Source organism: Gavialis gangeticus, unplaced genomic scaffold (genome assembly GCF_001723915.1).
Source record: "Gavialis gangeticus isolate Ggan-Ray unplaced genomic scaffold, GavGan_comp1, whole genome shotgun sequence".
NCBI lineage: Eukaryota > Metazoa > Chordata > Crocodylia > Gavialidae > Gavialis > Gavialis gangeticus.
In genome coordinates this window covers 3458089-3468341 of record NW_017728992.1, presented here as the reverse complement: position 1 = coordinate 3468341, position 10253 = coordinate 3458089, and the positions used below count along the sequence as shown (strand labels likewise).

Here is a 10253-nt window from a genome sequence, read left to right as displayed (position 1 = left end):
AGTCAAAATTTAGGTCTTGTGCAATTTACTGGTCATGGAGGCATGATAGACCCCATGCAGTGTCCCAGTGAAGTTAATAAGATGTTGTGCAGGTGCTAGAGTCCAACCACACATCTGTTTTATGGATCTATCCTTAAATTAGACCAGTCACAGAAAGAGTAGAAAAAGGAAAATATTGTATATATTAATGTTTTAGTAATTTATTTAGTCAGCCCTTCAGCCCTTGCAAAAAGTTACCTTGTTAGTTATGGTTATGCTTAACTTTTAGAGGTTAAACACATTTTTGAATACATAATACTTTATGAAAAATGCTGTCAGGAGAAGAATGTTGGAAGTCATTTAATAATTCAATAGTTCATTTCCCTCCCCCCACCCATTCCTATTTCTTCAGCTTTTGAGAGGTCAGGAAGATGCCAGTATTTGGTTAATCCCTCTCTGTTGGAGAAGTGGATGCAGATATTATTTAGTTTAACTCACTGTCTGTACATAATGCCTACTTACCCTTGAACAAAGAAGTTTAACACAGCAAGAGCACAAGCAAGGCTTATCCACAGATAACCCTACTTCAAATGTGGAAAAACATAAGTCCATGTTCAAAATCTTCAGGCAAACTGGTTTTAGGACATGGTTCAGTAATGTTGTCTTTCAGCCTCCCTCCCAACAGTTCATAGTGCTCTTATGTTTAACCTACCAGTTAGAGTCGATTGGTTTATTGGACAATTTTTTATGACCTTTGTGACAAAAGGGTCATAAAAATTCTCCCCATATTTTTAAACCAGGTCAGTCCATCGCTGTGCTTTTGCAGTGTTTGAAGGACCAGAAGACATCCATGACATTACTAAAATATGAAAATATCATTCCTTCCTGCTTACTCTAGAAGAGCAGGTAAACATCACATCTCCATGGTCCAGTAGTTCTTTGTTGACCCTGGTCAAAGGAAAGCCTTTCTACCATTTGGAGATGTTCAGACAGCTGTTGCTCTTTACTGCAAAAAATAGGGATTATTACTTTACATTACATGGCTTCCTATTCCATTTGAAAAATACTGTTGTGTATCTGCAGCAGATGTAAGATGAACAGAACAAAGTATACATGCATGGCAGGCCATTCTACACAGGCATGGCAGGAGGCACAATTGTGGGATTTGGGACCAGATCCCAATTGTAACATGATGCCAGTGCAGGGGAACCCTGGGATCATGATCCCAAGCTGCCCATTGCACTGGGAAGTAGCAAATTTAGCTCTAATGCACTCCCATGGCTGGAAGCCCTGGTCAGCTGACAAGTGCTCCCCGCCTTGTGGAGTGCATTGGAGCCTTGAAAGACTGTGATGTGCTCTTGAAGCTGAGTGCACCGGCCACACATTCACTTTAAGAAGCGATGGGAACCAGCCACAATGTTATTAAACCTATTTTGTGTAATAACTTTGTGGCTTGTTCCCTGTTTTATCACACCATTAATTGAATGAGCATGTGAATGAACTTAAGGCATGATTAACCAGTTATTCACATATTCATTGTATCACCTGTCAGAAACCTAAGGATGTGACATCAACAATGGATGAGATTGTGAAACTATGACAACAAAATCAGAGCTGTACAAATAAACTATTTTTAATAATCTGGGTCATTCAAACATTACACATTGTTTTTATTATTGTCACAAGCCAAAGATAATAACAATTTATATACTACATGACAAACTGTCAATCACTGTGTACTCAACAATTGTTAACAATAAATGGGCTTGTCCTTTGAAAGTGGCATTTCTTTAAGCTTACATAGGACCTATACCTATACCAATTTGTGTGATGATCTCCAGAAATAAGCCAAGCTGGTTGGCTATATCTGGGCTTGGATGGGAGACTTTAAAACTTGCAGGCACTACAGAAACTGCATATTCTATAGGTTTTATGATACACTTTCCTTTGAGTCTCTACTGTTTCAGTGCCCAATGATGTTCTCCTCCAGATGCTAACTTTGCACAATGAGATTAAATTGAAAAGGGAAAAAGAGATGCTTCTTGGCAGGTAGGTATTAGACTGTGGAAGTCCCACTTAAATAAATATTTGGAAAAAATCATGGACAAACCACTAGAAAAATGAAGTACAAGAATAAACTAAATACTCTAGTAAAGTCTTCTTCATCCCTTTTAGTGAATATGTACTGTGACAGAGTGTGTGAAGAAGGAAAAAAAATCTCTTTTCTAAAGGTAGTGTTAACATGGAACTGTCTATGTACATATTAAACTGAAATATAATATTTTGAATGTTGCTGAATAGCTAAGAGTTGAGAAGATTCTAGAAAAGTAGCTAAAATATCATAACAGATGTCTTTGTCTAGTTTCCAGTATTGTACTGTTGGCCAATATATTCAATGTCATTTAACGTAAATGATGTCAATTTACCTTATTCTTGATATGTTTCTTCATTCATTTTTGTCTTTCACCTTGAGCAGCACTGAGGCATATTAATATTTGATTACTTTAATGGACATTTAGCATTTAAAGTTTTTAGTGAAACATATTATTTTAATAGACCATTCTGTCAGCTAATTCTAAAATATCATTAACCTTAGTGCTATATGTCTGTGAATTTGTTCCACTGGGAGTGAAGTCTGTGTTATTGGGTATTGGGGAGGATTATTCTGTTACTACTTTGCTTTGGTAAATGGAGTTCATTTAATGTAATCTGTCCATATTGATGTGACTAAAGAACTAGATAATGACATACAACTTATGCTATACTGTTGCATTATCCCAGATAAATTTAGAAGTAAAGAATTTAAAAGTAAAAGCAATCATCAAACTGAGGAATATACTTTTTTTTTTTTTTTTTTTTTAGTAACTTGGTTTAAATGATAGAGGTCTTTATCTCCCCACGTACTCATATTTTACTTCTGAGTCATGGCTGAATCCAAACCTCATTTCTTCCAAACAAATTATTCTTAACTACATGTACAAGAAATGTACCTCCAAAAAAAACAAAAACAAAAACAAAAAACAAAAAACTGTTCAACAACCACCCAGTTCGTAATTGCCATAATAATGTGTGGTACACGTCTCCTTGACTTAATTTAAATAAAACTAATATTCAACATTAATTGCTGAATATTCACCTATTTCATGAATATAGGAAAGCCACTCCATACTCAGGTTCCCCCATCTCGCTGACATTATTTCCCTTTCAAAGGATATTCAGGGCACAGAACTTCTCTCAACGTATGGTTTTTGTTTAAAAAAAAAAACCTTTTGATCTTTAAGCCTTTATTATACTAATATGGTAAAAGCAATAAAGAGTGTAACCCCACAAGGGACTGAGGGGAAAGCTGTGTGCCACAGAGAAACCCAAAAAAGAAGACTTCTCACTGTCTTTTCATTTAACTGAGTCTCACAGTCTGAGCCCAAAATAATGGAAGCACATTAAGGTTGCCCAGTCAAAGACTCAGTGAACTACCTGCTTCCACAGGCAGCATTGCATCACCCTCTAGTCATGTAAGGCTTCCCATCTCCAGAACAGAACAGCTATGGATCTCCATAATATAGAACAGGACCAGCCTCTGGGGATAACCTAGGCTGAAAACACCTCTCTGATCAGAATAGCACAGTTGCAAAGCAAAATGCACACTAACATTTTCACAAAGGAAAATGCAAAAATGGTATCATGTCTTGTAGTTGTGTCAAGGTTGATTGTGTAGTTTTGCTAATAGGTTAGACAATGAGTTTGTATTGGATGGTTTGGATACAGATAGGCCTGCCTCAGGCAGGGGTTGGACTCCTGGAGGTTCCTTCTAGCCCTACTTTCCTATGAAGAGTGCAGTAGTATTATTATTGTATAAACTTTGCAAGTTTATAGTAATTATAAATATGGTGTGCATTCAGGACATGTCTACACAACCTACTACACCAGGTAGTGACATCCACAAACACACTGTGCTGCTGATGTAAGATAACCTCCTGATCAAGAAGCAACATGCAGCTTCAATTGCTTTGTATTGAGGATTGGTTAATTAGCACTACTAATTAATCTGCTTGCATGCTAATATCAGTTTGCCCACAACAACATGCAATCATGGTTATAGTGCTTCCAGTTCTGAAGGTAACAAACTGGGCAAGTCTACACATGCAAATAATCTGGGAGCAGTTTACTCTGAAGTAAAGTACTCTAAAGTAAACTCTCCCAGGCATGTGTTTACACATGCAGGCATTCAGAAGCAGATTTGCTGCCTCTAGCAGCAGACTACTTCTGCTCCCTGCAGCCCTGTGCTGGGCCTCTTCAGCAGCCAGAGGGAGCTCTAGACCCCCCCTGGGTACTAGCCCAGGGGCTGGAAGGGAGCATGGGGCCAAGAGATAACTATCTCCTGGTGGGGGCTGGGACATTGATTCCTGCCCCCAGGAGCTGTCAGGGCAGGCTCTGCCACTGAAGCCTGGGTGGGGAGCAGGGAGCTCCCAACCCTACTCTACAATAGCGGGGCCTGGGCTGAGAGTGCCTAATGTCCCAGCCCAAGCCCCACAGTCACAGGGTTTGGGCTGGGAGATTCTTCTCTCCCAGCACCAGCTCCATGGTCTCTTAGGTCTCCCTGCAACAATGGGGCTCAGGCTAGGAAATAAGAATCTCCCAGCCCCAGCCCTGCAACCATTGAATGGGGACTGGGAGCTCCCTGCTGCTGTGGCAGGGTGACATTGTCATCACCCATGTTCTGGTGGCAGAGCCTGCCCTGGTAGCATGCACCTCCCAGGGGCAGGAAGCAAGGTCCCACCCCATTGCCCAGCTGACTGGGAGCAAATTTGCTCCTGGTCAGGCATCTACATGTGTGCCACCACACAATGCATAAATCGAGAGTTAATTTGCTACTTGCATTTGCAGGTAGCAAATTTATTCATGATTAGAGACAATTACTGCATAGTAAACATCTGCATATGTAGATGGTGATGCTTACTATATAGTAATTAGCTCTAATCTCAAATAAAGCATCTCGTGTAGACATGCTCTCAGAGGAGTGCTAAGAAATATTACAAGGAAGCTTGTTGTACTAAAATATGCACTGAAATAATTGACTATTGTGAATTTGGCCTTTAAAAATCATTTTGTTTCAAAATCGTTACCAGTCTATCCTTAACATAAAAAGTTTGTTATACGTACCCTTTGTCTGATTTTTGCAACAGTCATAAAAGCTGTAGACCCTTGATCAGCTTTACATGTGGGTAGCACAAAGAGGTAATTTGCAGGGCTCCTGTATAGAAAAGACAAGAAGGAATGATATAGATGATATGTTCACAGAAAAACTTTGAAAATGAAAGTTGTAACCAAATATGCTCTAACTGGCAGACAACATCCAATCATCTTAGATTTTGAAATAATATAGGATAAGGCTTTTCAGAGTTCCCTATAAGAAAGGCTGAATGCAATCTATTGAGGTAGTCATATTGAAACATGGCCAAAGTATGTTTTTTAACCTTAACAGTCAGAAATATTATTATGCCTTCAATTGGTCACAATGCTTCAGAATATTAGTTAGAACAATCACATTTCCCTTTATTGCTTTTAACTCTCAGAACCACATTTCTCTACTCTTAAGGTGCCCAAGGTACAAAGTTCCTATCTAGATTATGAACACTCTATAGCTCAAGAGGATTTGGATTTGTGTCAATTTGATAATTTCACATTCAGGCCCAAAATGAATTTTAGGTTTCAAATATCATTCTTTTTTTAGAGGTTTAACAGCACCTAAGATGCTGAGATTTTGTGTGAGCCCACAACAGTGAGAACTAGGTGATAACTGGGTGCACAGCTATAAATGTATTAAAATAAAATATTCAATAACTGTTTCTCCTATTGCCAGTTCTAGTGATACCTATGGTTAAATTCAAATTGCTGCTTGAATATTTTTGCACAATTTATTCAGACATTACATCAGCTATATAAAATATATTTATGAAAAATAGTACTATACATGTCAGAAGCCAGTCCCACAACAACCTACCATTTAACCATCACTGAACACAGTAAAAACATCAGCAAGGTATCTTTTCAAATTATGATTTAAAACCCAAGTGAGATTTGTTTTTTCTAAATAAATATAACTGAGAAGCCAATTCCATTCGTTGTGAGATACAAAGGATTCTAAATTGTGTCAGTCAAACCAATAATTCTGTAGACGCAGATGTCAAAGAACAAGTAGTAAGAGATTAAAAACAAACCAAATAAGAGACTTAATCCACTGTGGTTATTTTAATGTCATTTCCTTGATTCAGAAAAAAAATACTTGAAGAGTTGCTTAACTTTAAGCACAGCTGAGTCCCACAGCTTTCAATAGAACATAAGCCTGTACTATGTAAGTGCTTCTCTGAATAGGTACTTTCTTGAATCAGGGCAAAAACAACCCAGCAGATAAAAACAATCGATATTAACTTTAAAAAAAATACAAAACTTTTTCCTGAATCAGCATGAGGAAAAAATCCTCTTGTCTTATATTTGCACACAAGGGACATGTCTACACAAGACATTTACTGTGGAGTTGTCTTATTAGCTCCACAGTAAACGGATTGGCATCTACACATGTAGCCCTATTAGACCTCAGGAAACTCATTAACTCTGCAGCAGGTTAGTACTTTTAAATACGAGTAATATCCTGCTGTGGAGTCTTTTTGTGCCCAGCAATGCACGTGTAGATGCTGACTTGGCTGGCTGGGCATGAGAGTGCTTCAGTGCAGGGTCTGCCTGCTGGTTAGCCTCACACTTGAGCACCCCTGTGCCCCACCCAGCCCTTCCACAGCATTAAGCTGGGTCACAGCAGCCCCAGGCAGCTCTGCCATCCTGGGCTTCTCTGACCTGGCTCAACAGACACATATTCAAGTGACACACTGGGGAACAATAAACACCAACACAACGTGCACCAGAGTTTATTGCTCCACATTAGTTGCACATGTAGGTGCACCCAAGGAAACTTTATTAAATGCACTTTCCATCATTAAACTGCTACAAAAGCAGCATGTCAGTAATGGAAACCAACTATAAAATTGATTAAATGCAGCCAACACTAAGCATGAGTACAAAACACATGGTCCATGTTAGGCAAACACGCTGATGAGTATCCACCACAAAGATAGGTCAGTGCAACCTACCCAAATAAGATATATGATAGTGTCCATTGAATACAGTCCCCCTCTGTGCTGACTCTTTTTCAAGTCATCATAAGCCAGTACCTTGAATACATTTTGACTTCTCTTCACTCCCACAGCCGAGTTGTACCTTTCTTTCCCATTTCCAATCATTCCTGGGGGGGGTTTCTCCAGCCTTGAGGCCTCTTATACACATGAAGAGAGGCTGCTCTCATCTGCTGCAATTACAGCATGTAGGAGCAGACTCAACTGAGTCTACTGAAGCATGGTAATTACCATGCTCCAGCAGACTCCAGCATCATACATATCAGCATCCCCATGCTGAAAAATGGCAGTGGGGCACTTTAAACTAAAGCTCACTGGATGATCTTTAATTCAAAGCGGTGCAGGGACACTGATATACGTGATACTCTGGGTGCTTTAATTAGCAAAACTCTTGGAGCGCTAATCAATTAGCTGTGCTAATTAAAACCCACCCCACCCCCAGTCTCCAGGAGCACATCTATAAACACCCTATATGTCTGGCAAACATCACAAAACAGGGCCTCATACAGTTCACTTAGAATCTCTCTGCTGCTTTCTCTCTCAGTCTGTTGCATATGATTAATATAGCCCTGCTCTCCATGAGGTGAAGCCAGACAAGCTCACCCTGTACCTCATCTGTATATAAATTTTTTGAAAATACTAGGACTCGTGACAAGAATACCCAGTTTCAACTGTAAGTGGGGGCTAATTAGCACATGGATCTTTTGTGCGGATATCTGGAATACACACACAGACTGAATAGTGCTGATCTGTTCAGGTCATAGCATCAGTATGGCTTGCAATACTGTTCACTCTGCCGAGGCCCCGTCCAATATTTATAACATGATGAGCCTTTTGGCTTTGAACTAGTATGTATACTTTCTACTATATATATGTACGTACAAAAATGCTGCATAAAAGTGTGTTTATGGAGTACATGTGTTAAAATTTGCAGCAGTTTCAAAAATGGTAAACTGCATCAATTCTGGATGAACTAAGTCTATAGATACCTGTAGTAATTTGTCTATAGGTGAACTACTACAGGTATGTTTATTTCTTTACTTCAAGGTCAGTGTTTTTAAATTTGCCCCTCACTTCCACATGCTTAGGCAGAGCAAGTTCTGACAGTAAGGAGGAGGAGAAGGGGCTGTAGGGGGAATAAGCTGGAGGCGGCAGAAAGCAAGAGGGCCACCTGTCCTCCTAGTTTTATCTTCTCTGCTGAAGCAGTAGGAGGGGGACAAATTCAACACAGACCTCCAATAATTAGATTCTATACCTGGAAAATTACAACAAATTTATAAATTCTCCATATATAGAATGTAATTATTGGGGAGTTGTCTTCTATTCATGTAAATATGATATGAAAATAGGTATGGATTTTCATTTGCAAACAGTGACATTTTTAAATGCCAAACAACATGATTTAATAACTTATAACAAGTAAAAGAACGGAAGTTTAGAAAAACTTCCATATATACAGGACAGCCTAATATAACATGGCTAATTTTAAGCAACTTCAAAATACTGACTTTGCTAGGCATAGATCTAAGGAACACTAGGACATGGTGAGAGATGACTGTTGGCTAAGCAAAATTCATGGTCTTATAGGCTTTTCCCAATTAAAAGGAAAAATCAGTGATGAAATCAGATATTTGTTGATGCAGTTCTGTTTGTTTACAGAACATATAAACCCCACTGCTTCCCCATTGAAGGAATCGAACACCAGAGACAGTTTACAGCACCAAACATCTTTCAGACTGTGTGTCACAAAAGCTCTTTCTCCTGTTTCTTGTTTTTTATCTGAGTCCCACTCCCAGGGCTTGTTCAAACGCTTTCTGGCTTTTTCATTGTTTCTCTTTGTATCACTCACACTATCCCCCTCTCCTGCCTCTGCAAAGTCTCCACACCAAGGCAGTTTAAATTCTGGAATAGATTCAATAACTTTATTTTGGGCTATTGTCTTTTACAGCCAGCAGTGCAACTTGCAGGGTGGAGGGTACATGCACCAGGGTAGCAGCCACTGGCCAGGGCACAAAGCTAGCTTGTTACACCTCTACTTATAGCTTTCTTACTGAAAGACACTGGTTGAAACCTTCTTTCTGGAGGTTTAAGCACAACCTATATTAATATTAACCAAAAGAGAAATTCAAAAACTATTCATCAACAGAACTTTGACTATTCAAAGGCCATGAAAAACTAGTGTACTCCACCAGCACTCCTACTGAAAACAAGCTACCTGAAATGCATCATTTTGTAAGAGCCTGTGACTAGAAATACACAAATCTGGCTCACGTTTCCAATTCTCCAACTGACCTATCAAGTGAATCCAAGCAAGTCTTTGGCCTACCTAGTGAAGGAAGCTGGAAAGTCTTAAGTAACCAAAGGAATTTTTAATAAATATCTTTTAAAGGATTCTTTCACTCTCCACTCCTTTATCCAATGGTTCTGTAATATGAAATGCATAAACAGTGTTGGCAGTTGTGACCGAAACCCAGAATTCCCACCTTACTGAGCTTCTAAGCCATGGTCCTTCTTCCTATCTCTCTAGCCCTATGAATCTTGCATTATTAGCTGCACAGTAGCCCAACTTCAACAAGAAAGTGCCCTCAGCCAGCCTGCAATTAGGGTCTTCTACTGGGAGGCTGAGAAGTCTATTTGAAGCCTAAGGGGCTAAGGTGGACCTAGGACCAAATATTCCCCCTCCTTGGGTGAATGATCTAATCACTAAGGCTAGGGACAGACATTACATATACACTGCAGTATCAGACTTAACTGATTTGGGTCAAACTGGTTTATGCAATGTCTGTCCCAGACCCCTTCCTGGTTTAAGTTACAACAGAGTCCCCCACCAACAAAGTGCTGTCTGCTCCAGAGAACAGGGCTGGGCCCACCTCTCTGTCACCCTAGCCCTAGGCAGAGACTGCAGACACAGCAGGGACTGTCTTTCTTCCCCCCACCCCACCCCACCTCCCTCACTGCTCAAGCAGGGCTCTCCACTCACTCCCAGCTGTCTCCCACAGTATGGACCCCAACCCCATGGACCCTAGGCATATGGTATGCTAGCTAATGGTGATAGGTATGTGTGTGTGTGTGTGTGTGTGTGTGTGTGTG

The 10253-nt window shown here is 39.8% G+C and overlaps 1 long non-coding RNA gene across 1 annotated transcript in view; it reads right to left on the bottom strand.

Annotated features, from left to right (window-relative positions):
• Window positions 1-205: 205 nt before the first annotated feature.
• LOC109299215 overlaps window positions 206-10253 on the bottom strand; it is a 20426-nt gene continuing 10378 nt past the window's right edge. Inside the window, exons 3-4 of the long non-coding RNA XR_002097795.1 lie at window positions 5140-5230; window positions 206-985 (exon numbers count right to left, since the gene is read on the bottom strand). This is a non-coding gene — a long non-coding RNA (uncharacterized LOC109299215). The remainder of the gene's footprint in view (window positions 986-5139; window positions 5231-10253) is intronic.